Consider the following 12,244-nt stretch of genomic DNA (forward strand, 5'->3'; position numbering starts at 1 on the left):
TCATACATATTTCCTTCCCAATTCTGCCTTTACCTTAAAATTGCCAGATTCCTCTTAAAGTTCTCCAGTCTAAAAAATAATATTCCTCCCTCATCTGATATTCTCCTTAGCATTCATTCTTCCCTAAAATCTTCATTTTAAAATAGGGGGTAGTAGTCACAGACTTTCAAACAGGGCTTCCTTATTCCTTCCTATGTTATTAATAAAATGATTTTTTGGACCTGTGTTTTGGTGTTTACTATAAAGTTTAAGCTTTCCTTTGGTTTTTAAGATTCCCATGACCTGTACTAAAATCTTTTTAGTCTCACCCTTGACTAATTCTTGTTATTTTTTCCTAAACTGTACCATAATTCTAGCACTTTGGTTACACTCCAGCAGAATTCTAAATTTTTACCCAAGCTCCATTCAACTTGCCAGGTACTTTTTCATGATCTCCCTTTTCCAAAATCCCCCCAATTTCTCCTTTCCTTTCACAGCTAATCCCTAGAATCCCCAAACATATAAATAGAAGGGCTCTCCATTCTACTCTATTTCTCCCTCACTGAACCAAATTCGAATGATGCCCTCCTACAATTGTGAAACTTACCCACAACCTCTATGCCAGTGAATTCTGAAGTCCTAAAATATTCAGTGGTGACAATATTGTATGCATTGGGCAAGGGGAGGAGGCTGGTTATAAAAATAGGAGCTATTTATGTGCACACAGAACCTGATAATTAGCACACAGAAAAGATACGGGGGAAACAAAAGCTATGGCATGATGGGATCCTAGACAAGCCTGAATATTTTGGTGTAAGTGAGAGATTCCTGACTGGAGGTCAAATTGCCTTCTGTGCATCCCCACAGCCTGCGGTAGTGCCTTCCCATTGCAAAAGTATTTCATTAAAGCTACTGAAGCTGAAGTCTACCTAATTTAAACAGAGAAAAGAAAAGCCTACTTGGGGGTACACCATCCTCTCCCTAACTTAACTCTCCCTTCTGTTTTAATTGGATTTATTTTGGAAACTGCTATTTCTGTTTCACTCCTTTCCCTAAACTGTCAAAATGAGTATTGCAGCTTGGCTATTAAACAACTGCCAAATTTACTCCAGAGATGGATGGATTTCAGTGGCAAGAGAAGTGAAGATACCTCTTTCTGGTTTGTGTATCAGTTTACAGTCTCAAGTACTTGGGGAAAGGAGGATTTGCAATTGAAAGTATTTATATCATCATCCAGGGAGAAGCTGGTCATTTGCTCCACCTGAGCATGCAGGAGGAAAGGAACAAAGAAGAAGAAAAAACAACTAAGAAACTAAAATGCATAGAGAGGTTATGTAAACAATACTCTTCAAGGATCCTGAAACATTAAGGAACAGAGTTACCGAGCAGAAAAGGTAGATTTTTTTTTCCCCCACGCTGGAAGTAGCCTTAGAAGTAAACCAATAAAAATTTCTTCCAGCTGAAAAAAGTTAGCCATTTTTCAAAGCCCTGGACAGTTGGACTCTAACTGATCTCTCCTTCCTTATTATTCTTCCTCTATACCTTTTCTCCCACTGTACCATAAAACTGGCCATCTCTCTGTCCTTTACATATGACACTCCACTCATCCCTATTGCACTGGTCATCCCCTATGCCTGCAATGTACTCTCTTTATCTCGGCCTCATAAAATTTCTCTCTCTCCTTTCCCACTCCAGCCCCCATTCCTTTAGGATACAGCTCAAGGATCTATCTATCTTCTGCCTAAAGTCTTTCCTGACTCTCCCAACCTCTAGTGGCCCTTTCAGTCAAACTTGTATTTAGTTACCTTGTATTTAATGACCGTCGGCACATTTGTATTTATTCACACGGTATACATGATTCTACGTTTACTTTTCATCTCTATTGGATGTAAGCTCCTTTCAAGCGGGTACTTTTCCTCTCTGTCCTTTTGGTCCTAGCAATTGGCACAGTTCTTGGCAGATGGTAGGTGCTTAATAAATAAGACTTAGAGGCAGTTAGGTGGGTCAACGGTTATAGTGCTAGAACTGGAGTCAGGAAAATTTGAGTTCATCTGACCTCATGCACTCAATAGTGGGGTGATTCTTTACAAGTCACTCAACCTCTGACTCAGTTTTCCCACCCATAAAACAGGGGTAATAATAGCACCTATCTTTGTTAATATTGATCCTTTTGTAATGGGAAGGCACTACTGAGGAATGCTGTGTGAATTGCATGGAGGGTTGTTATGGGGATAAATTGATATGTCATATTTGTAAAGCACTTTGCAAACTTTAAAGCACTATATAAATGCTAGATATTGTTTATTATTGCTTTTATAGAAAAGAAAATAGTGGCTCAGGGAGGGTTAAAGACTTGTATAAAATCACAAGCCCAGTTAGTGAAAAAAGCAGAAATAGGACCTGTGTCCTACCTGCAGGACCACCTCTTCTCGCTGTACCAGGAGTTCTTGTGTCATGGATCCCTTAGACAACCTGATAAAGGCTATGGACCCCTTCTCAGAATAATGTTTTTAAATGCATAAAATAGACAGGATTGAATAAAATAAAATATACAGAAATAAATTGCAATCAAATAGATTTATCAAAAAAGTTTCTTTAAAAAGTGAACAGATCACAGGGTAAGAACCCTGACCCAAAACCATTAGGTATTTGGGCATTCCAAAAAGTCACTTAGAAGATTCACAGTAATTGATACTCTATTATGCTCTCTGGCAGATAAAAGTTTCAACCCTGGGACCATGGTGTCATTATAGCTTATTAAGATCCCGCATAAAGGAGGGGCAATAGAAAGAGGAGAGAGAAGTGAAGAGCAAATGTTTCTTGGCAGGGAAATAACTGGTGGGAGTGGGTGGTGGAAGAAGGGGCAACTAAGTGTTACTTAGTTTGCATCCTGCAGAAAAGCATTAGCAGCAATGGAATTTGGTCAGAGCACAGGCAACAGGTACTACCTTGATTAATCTTACTGAAAACTCAGTGAGCACATATATTCACCAATTCAGTTTTGTTGGAGAACCAACTGGCCTATAAGGGCATAAGTCTATTGTTTTTTGATGATTTAGATCTAACAGTTTGAGCCCCCAAACCACAAGACCTTTATGTTATTTCTGAAGTATGCACTAACAATGACTGTCAAAAAAATGATGACTGATACATTATTTCAACAATGACAAAACTCAGGGATGAAGTAAAAGTTGAATGGCCAATCAATCAATTTAAACATGTTTATTAAGCACTTACTATGGGCCAAATACAGTTCTAAGCACTGGTGATTCAAAGAAAGGTCAAAACGGTCCCTGCCCTTGAGAAGCTCACATTCTAAAGTGGGGGGAAATGTAAATAACTAAGTAAATACAAAATAAATACAGAATCAATGGAAGGTAATCGAAAGCTTGTTTGCAGGCAGCAGGGAGAGTCAGTAAATAAGCAAAGACTGAAGAAAATAGAGTGGAGAAGACAGCTAGGGCAATCTGGTGGAGAAGATAGAAGGGAAATGGGATCAAGAGTACATGTCCAGAGATTGCTTTAGCAAACTGAAGAATGGATCACCCCTTCATCTGAGAATAGAATGAAGATTGCGGGTGGGGTGGGTGAGATGTCTCAGTGATGTGAAATAAGAAGGGCTGAAGAAGCTCTTGTTGAGAATCAGAAAGGACTAAACTGGCTGAACAACAATCACAACAACAATTTGTCTTGGTAGATTATGAGGCAAGGTCACTAGCAGAGTGAAGAGTAGAAGTATCATAGGAGGCTTAGAAACATATGAGAAGGGTATTGTGGAAGGCATTTCTGCATTGGTGGCTAGGTTGGCCTAGAACATCTCTAATGTCACTTCCAGCCCTACGATTCTATCCAGATGTGCATGATTTTGGAAAGCAACGCCAAGAATAGGTACTGCCATATGGACAAGTTTCCTTTCTTTCGGTCTGTGCTCAATGCCCTTTGCTCTGAATAATGAGGTTTGTAGATACATAAAACAGCAGAATTGGATCTGAGAAGAAAAAAGAAAATCACTGAAGTTCTCTGCCTGTTAAGGTCAACATAGGAAGTCAACAAAGCTGCTTTTGATACCATCTCCCAATGATGTTTTACTGTGTCAGTGATAAAATGTTCTACATTATCCTATATGAGATTTTGCGGCTCTGTGTGAATTGGTGAAGAGGTCAATTATATGTTGTACAAAACTTTCAGAGTAAATTGGTTTATACCTAAACTGGCAAATTATCTTAAAACTCAAATATATTTCAAGACAGTTTTATAAAGATTGTGCCTTCATGGAAGGAGTCATATATACCAAAGTGTTTTCAAACATAAAAATTTCATTTTGTCAGAGAAACAGACTTGTAAAATAACACAAAACATGATTCCATGCCCCCTCCACCTAGGGGGAGGATGGACTGCATGTTAATCTGGAGTTTTTGGTGGACTACAAGTTTAATATGAATTCATAATGCCAATCAACTCAGACACCAAAATGCTTAGATATGGAAGCTAAGAAACTCAACACAAAATTAGGCTATGTGAATGGAGTCCTAGTGTCCAAGCCTAGGGAAATGATCATTTCAATGCATTCTGCCCCAAATGTACCTGTGGTACTGTACACAGTTCTGGGCACCTCACTGTAGGAAAGACATGGATAAGTTGGAGAATGTCCAAAGAGAGTCAATCAGAATGGTGAAGGCCTCAAAATAATGAGGGAGTTTAGCCAAGAAAAGGAAAGTTCTAGGCAGAGTCTAGTATATGAGGCTATGATCTGCAAGGAAGATCGGACTTGTCCTGCCTAACCCCAAAGGCTATATTGTGAAGCAATGACCAGCAAGTTACATAAAGGCAAATACAGCTTTGGAAGGAAAATCTTTGTAATAATTTCTTGTACCAGAGTGGAAAAGACTGTGTTGGAAAGCAAATGGATTTTCCTCTTACCCAAGACCTTGAAGCAAGCTATCACCCATGTTGATGGAAAGGCTTTTTGCGCAGGCACAAGTTTGGCTGGTCACTGAGGTCCCTTTTAACACTGAGAGGGTGTGATAATTTGGGAGGTGTCCCCAGGTTATATAAGGGAATGAACAGGCGAAGGGTAAGGAAAAGAAAGTGGTGAGAGATGGGAACAAGAGAGAGTTGCTAGAGTCAGAAGAAAAAAAAGAATCCAAAATACTATAGTTTTGCCGTAGTAATATAAAAGGCATAAATGGAATTTAAGTATAAAAAAGGTGCTTTTTTTCTTCTATTTCTATAGTGATCCTACAAAAAAAATTATTTGTGACTTAGAAAGTCACAGAATTCTACTTAAAAGGAATAATGAAAGGGTGGCTAGGTGGCGCAGTGAATATAGCATTGGCCTTGGAGTCAGGAGGACCTGAGTTCAAATCCGACCTCAGATACTTAATACTTACTAGCTGTGTGACCTTGGGCAAGTCACTTAACCCCAATTGCCCTACCTCCCCCCTCCAAAAAGCAAAAAAAAAAAGGCATATAGCTTTTAAATTGAGAATCAAAGTGTTAATGTTTTAATGCAAAGAAAAAAATGCAGTTGTTTTGAGTTCTAGCTGAACCTTAGGTCAAAGCTAAGGAAGCTTCTGTATCCAGAACTGGTTTGACTGACTTTGCAAAGCAATGTGACATATAGTGGAGCGATAGCTACCGGCTAAATACAGTATATACAAGTAATGTCAAGGGAAGAAGCTGTGGGGAACAGGAATCCTCATAGAGAAGGTGGCCTTTAAGCTGAGTTATAGATTCTGAGTGGCAGAGATGAGAAGGGAGTACATCCTAGTTACGGGGGAAAGACAACCTGAGCAAATGCATGTAAATGAGAGGTTGAATGACATGTATAACATATAAACTGCAGAAATATGGTCTGTTTCTCCCTCAAGCTTAAACTGTAATTTAGGTATACTGAGAGACTCATGAGATAATCTCTGGGCAACAGAACAACACGGAAGCTTATTTAGTTAAAGTTTAGTTATTTAGTTAACAGATATAGAATATAAGAAGACAATAGCACTGTCACCCACTAGTGTTTAGAGGATTTACCCACAACAATTATAAATATAATATCTTAAATCTGAGGCAAATTGTGGCCATTAGTCTTGAGATAGTTCAATCATGTCTCAGGTCCTTAGTTTTCTCATCAATAAAATTATGGGACTGGATTAAAGAATCTTGAAGGATTTTTCTTCTGTGTATAACATTCAAAAGCTCTATGATGCCATTTGTGGCACTCTGCACCTCTCTTATGACTACTCACTTTACCTCCTCTGTGTGGCTATGCCCTTTCTTCCTTCTCCCTTTTCCCCTCTTCCCTTCATAGGATCATCCTCTGACACCAAAGTAAATATTTTTTTTCTAGCACACAATGATTCCTCTCATATACTACCTTTGTAAAGAACTATTCTTGGCAGTTATTGGTGCAACACTCAAGGCCTAACCCTATCCTACCTAAGATTTTCTTTACTTTCCTCTATCCAATGGGCCACTCTGAAGAGCAGCCAACTCCCTCCCTCCCTCTTCTTCCCTTCCTCTCCCTCCCTTCCTCTCTCTCTCTCTGTCTCTGTCTGTCTATCTGTGTCTCTCTCTCTCTGTCTCTCTCTCTCTCCCTCTCTCTCTCTGTCTCTCTCTCTCCCTCTCTCTCTCTCTCTCTCCACCTCTTCCCCCAAAGTCAAAGTCACTGTCAGTTGCATCCCAGGCATTGCTTGGGTCCATAAGTGTCCGTCAGTTTTAAAAGTACTACTCAACCCTGCAGTGGATACTGCCTTAGCAAGGTCAGGAGAAAGCTAAGGAATAACCATTAACCAATAACCAATAACACTTTGCAGAATAGGTAAAAGGTCCGGCCTTGGAATCAGAAAGTGTCCTGACTCTGACACATTGGCTGTGTGACCCTGGACAAGTTACATAGCCTTCTTAGTGTCCCAGGGAAAAGTCTAGGACTGGTAAATTGAAGAACAGTTGCTGATCTGCATTGATAAAAAAAAAGGAGTTTTGTAGACCAATGAAAGAAGACCAGGCTAAAAAAAAAGATTTTGAAGAATTCAGAGATACAGATGAAGACAGTTTATCCTGTCTATATCTTGTTTGCAGAGTGATTTGAATGTTGTCTCCCCGACTATAATTACTGTGAGTTCCTTGAAGGCAGGGAATGTTTTTTGCCTTTTGCTGTATCCCAAGGCACAGTGCCTGGCACATAGTTAAGTGCCTAATAAATGTTTATTGATTGGCTGATTGCTTGTGATCTTAGAACTTTAGTTTTATACTCATGAATGTTTGCATCTTCCTCACATTTCTGTATTGACTTTAATTAGTAAGTGCGCCTCCAAATTCAACAATTCCTAACAAGCACAGGAAAAATTGGGAAGTAAATGACTCTAGGATAGCATCAACTTTTGTTTTTTCTCCATTTTCAGCCTTAAAGTAGTATATTCATTTAACTTTCTGTGGCTGTTCTCTTTGTTTATTTGTGTAGTAAGAAGTCAGCAGGAAGAATATTGAAAGGATGGCCAGAGTTCTTGGTCAAGCAGGCCAAGTCTGAATTGCCATTAGACTGGAAACTGTACAAAGATTAGTTTCTCAAAGGTTGACCACAACGACTAGATCAATAACTCCATCGTTTGATTTGGGTACTTTAAAGGGCACAGTGGTGAAAATAATAGATAGAAGACCTGGTCAAGATATAGTCCCTGAAAGTCCTGAAAACCTAGAAAATAAATCAAGAATATGCCAAATGAAAAGTCTGCTTCCATTTCTATTTGAAGGTTCCATTCGATTGGGCAAACATTTACTGAGCACAATAAGCCAATGAAAGAGAAAGGAGAAAAATGAAATAATCTTTACTCTTAAAGACTTTCCACTCTACTGGAGAAATAAACATCTATATAGATTATTAAATACATATATAAGATGATATAAAATAACCCCAAAGAAAACCTTAACAACTGCAGCGAGGGGTAGATTAGGAAATACCTCAGATATCTAAACTACACTTTGAAGGAAGGGTTCTATTAGTCAGAGATGAGAAGGAAGAGAACTCTAGATAAAGGAGATATGACCTGTGCAGGGTCAAGGAGGAACAGGCTGAAGATCAATCACAAATTTGTTTGCATTGTTACTGTCTTACCTTTGAGGTCCCCAAAACTGCCACTGCCTAAAGACTTCAAAGCTACGCTGTTGCACAAACAAATGCTGATGCTCTTTATTAATAGGCTTTATTCTGCCTCCCATCCCTTCTTAAAGAAGTACAATTTTATTATTGCAGACATGCAGGATATAGACATTAGGCAGTGCTGAGAAAAGAGGAAAAAAACCTTTTTGTTTCTCTGACTTGTCAGCTACTCAGAATCAGTTCCATTTGATTTTTACCAGCCATGTTTGACATCTGGAAGTTTTTGCTTTAGCACACCAAAGGCATTGCAACAAAATGGCAATGTAGCCTAGAGCTGAGGTGGGGGTGGGGATGGGGTTACCTGTACCATGTGCTTTCATCACGATGAAGAGGGTGGGAGCATCACCAGTGAATTCTTTCTCCCTAGAAGGTCTTTTCAGGCAGATGCTGCTTGAATAGAAAGCAGTGGCAGAAGGGAAATTCAATAAATATCGATTGCCCAAGTCTGTAAAATACAACGACAAAAGAAAAAAGTTAGTTACAAAGCCAAAAAAAATCATTACACTTAGCTTCCAGGTTTTCGCCAGACTCTGACTCTCTCCCCCTGTGTGTGTCTTGTCTCTCTCTGTCTCTCGTCTCTGTCTCTCTCTCTGACTCTGTCTCTGTCTCCCTTTCTCTCTCTCTCTCTCTCTCTCTCTCTTCCCCTTTCCCTCTCCCCATCTTCCTCTTCTTTCCCTCTCCACAAAGTAGGAAGGAGACCCCAGTTTCTCAGAGGATATCCCAAAGGAACATAGCTCTCTTACAGCTCTCACCAAACTGGAGAGCCTATATGCCTGCCATTTATGGCCCAGCATAGAGAAGTTCAGGGAGGCTTATGACCATATAAGACTTATGGCTATAGGATGATGAGCTTTTCAGATACAGCAGCTCTCCGATCATCTACTAAGCTGCAGGTTCAAGCTGAGACCCATATCAGAGGCAGGAGTCTCCACCACTGATGTAAGTGTGATTCCTGACCTATTGGAGAAGAATTATAAATCGATAGGTCAAGAAGACTTTTAACAATAATGCTTTAAATAAAATAATTCCATACAACAAACTTTTCAAAAGATCTAATTAATGTGTGCAGTTAGGTGGAATAGTGGATAGAATGTCAGGCCTGGAGTCAGGAAGACCTGAGCTCAAATCCAGCCTCAAGTATTTATTAGCTGTGTAACTCTGAACAAGTCACTTAGCCCTGTTGGCCTCAGTTTCCTCATCTGTAAAATGACTTGGAGAAGAAAATGGCAAAGCACTCCAGTATCTTTGCCAAGAAAACCCCAAATGAGGTCACTAAGAATTGGCCAGAACTGAACAATAACAAAGAACAGAAATAAAGGGTGGAGTGGCAGCCACCAGGCTTTAGATAAGATTAAACTCTATCCCACTAAAGCTAGAGGCCAAATCCTTGTTTCAGGAATTCACAAAGCCTGTGAAGGCACAAAAGTATCAGTAAGGAAGAAGTATTGACTGTGCAAATCCTTCTGCCAAAATCCAAATGGCAGAAACAAGTTATTATAATTCAAGTTTCATGAGCTTTTAGCCCAAATTATTTTAAAACTTTGCCATATATTGTTTTTGTTGCCAGACAAACAGAACAGAGATTGACATTCAACAGTTACCAATGATTGTTGGTCATAATAATGCAACTTTATAGATGTCACTCAGTTGCTTCTCTAATTAATATTCCATAAAACTTTATGAATTAGTTGTAAACATTTTCTACATGTGGTCCACATATCAAATAGCCTACATTTATACATCACTTTAAGGTTGGAAAAGTACTTTGCAGATTTTTTTTGTCAGATCATTTTGTCTTTATAACATGAAGATCATTTACAAATCATTTTGTCTTCATAACAGCCTTGGAAAAATAGGTGCTATTATTATCCTCTTTTTACAAATAAGGAAACTGAGGCAGGCAGTGCTTAAGTGATTTGCCCAGTGTCTGAAGTCATATTTGAAAGTGCCTCGCTGCCTCTGTAAGTAAAATGTAACAAACTATAGAAAAGAGAAAGAAAAAGTGGCAATAGTTTTGAAACCCTGGTTAAAAAAAGAAAAAAAAAGATTAATAAATCAATAAAACATCTTTTTAATAATAATAATAATAACTTGTCTTAAGACAATTTTAAAATCTGAGAAGTTATTGCTGAAGGCATAAAATATCTCTTCATACACATATATGAATGCATATGTGTGTATCTATCCATATTTAATATTCTATGTGGTATATCAGGGGCAGCTAGGTGGTACAATGCCTAGAGCACCAGCCCTGGAATCAGGAGGACCTGAGTTCTAATCTGGCCTCAGACACTTACTACCTATGTGACCCTTATGTCACTTTCCTGACAAAGCTGTGGAGATCAAGTTTACAGAAGGTCAATATGTGAAGGGTTTTGTAAACCTTAAAGTGTTATATAAAATAATGCCAGTTGTTATTTATAATAACGGTAACAATTATCATTATTATTATCAGGACTCTTCTGAACCTACTTGCTCAATTACAAAATTCAAAGTAAGAAATTTTCATTTAGTCAATTAATGCCCTATTTTTTTTATGGATTTGGTAGAATGACAGGAGAAAATAAGCTGTATAAGAACAAATTCAAGGCCCTCTGTCAGACCATTATCAGACCTCAAATTGTAACATGATCTTATCCAGTAGTCACATTCATTTAGCAATGTAATATATTTTGCCTCCATCAAAATTCCCCTTTCATACCTCATGGCATAACAGGAAGATGCCCCATGTTTGAGGAGTCAATGCCAGAAGAGCATAAATTCCCCCAAGTCCTCATCAGTTAGAAAAGCTTTGAGGCCAGGCCCATGATATCCTATGTCTGGTATCTACAGACCAGACTAGTTCAGAGCAGATAAGTTCATCACCAGAAGTCTGCATACCAGTGGTGAAATGTTTTCTGCCACAGCAATTTTTATGTGGAGACCACCACCTAAGGTATGGGAGGGTTGTGTGATGTGTATCAGTAGAAGAATTATGCACATCTGGAAATCAGATATGCTTGAAGTATAAAATATTGAAAATCCAAGGGTCTTCACACTACAAGTACTCACTCATATTAACAAATTAAAAAAAACAGAAAGAGCAGAAATGTTTACGAAGAAAAATTCTGAAATTATCAATAATTTCATCACGATAGCACTTATGGTTGTGCAAAAAATCAGATCAGTTTTTGAAATAGTACACAAGACCTGACAACACTAAGACTATGATGGCCAATTGTCAGATAAAGCAATAAAAATACAAATATTTCTATTTTAACGGCATGAAACTCAGCATTTTCACTTCCAGATGTCAGCATTACATAAAAAAATGTTGAAATTACTTTTAAAAACAATCATGTTGTACAATTTCCTTCTAAAAACACATTCTAAAATATCAGGTCACAGACAGGTCTCTGGGTGTTCTCAGGACAAAAAATGTATGTAACTATATGCATTTGTGTGTATGTGTATGTGTGCATGTATATATACACACATACATACATATATATGCACACATACAAATATATATACACATATACAGACAAGTGGGGTTCTTTTATTTTTTCAAATGAGCTTAACAAAACCTCTCATTATTAAAACTAGAAGGAAACAACTAGGTGGCACAGTAGATAGAGTTCTGGGCCTAGAGACAGAAAGATACGAGTTCAAATCCCAACACCTGTTGGCCATATGACTGAGTCATTTAAACTGTCTGTCTCAGTTTTCTCAACTGTGAAATGGGGATAATGATTCAAACTCACTTCCCCGAGCTGTTGTGAAGAGCAAATGATATTTTATTTATAAAACACCAGTGCTTGGCACATAGTAGGTGCTTGTTTCCTTCCTTCCATTTAGCATAACCCACTTATTTTTCAGATGAGGAAACTGTAAACTGAGGCACAGAGAAGTGAATGTCTAAGCCAAGTCCAGAACTCAGCTCTCCCACCTCCTCATCTAATGCGCCTCCTCCATCACATCACTGTTTCAAGATATAGTATGTATCCAACTACATTTGTATACATTCATTATTCCTACTGGCAGATGAAAAATAAGCATAGATCCCTCACACAATTTCCTCTGCCCTTACAATACTTCTCAGTATCTTAGTAACAATTAATCTGCCAGTAG

At 38.4% G+C, this 12,244-nt stretch overlaps 1 protein-coding gene across 8 annotated transcripts in view; it reads right to left on the bottom strand.

The window, feature by feature from the left end:
• ATXN1 (ataxin 1) overlaps nucleotides 1–12,244 on the bottom strand; it is a 530,883-nt gene that overhangs the window by 337,761 nt on the left and 180,878 nt on the right. For 7 of the 8 annotated variants that reach the window (XR_011169127.1, XM_069092453.1, XM_069092451.1 and 4 more), the window contains one exon: nucleotides 8,436–8,579. The gene's annotated coding sequence lies outside the window, so the exon portion shown is untranslated. The remainder of the gene's footprint in view (nucleotides 1–8,435; nucleotides 8,580–12,244) is intronic. The other variant, XM_069092456.1, reaches the window with a different exon arrangement.

Source organism: Petaurus breviceps, unplaced genomic scaffold (assembly GCF_028583685.1).
Source record: "Petaurus breviceps papuanus isolate PSGF00001 unplaced genomic scaffold, PetGlider_PUasm1.0 190, whole genome shotgun sequence".
Lineage (NCBI taxonomy): Eukaryota > Metazoa > Chordata > Mammalia > Diprotodontia > Petauridae > Petaurus > Petaurus breviceps.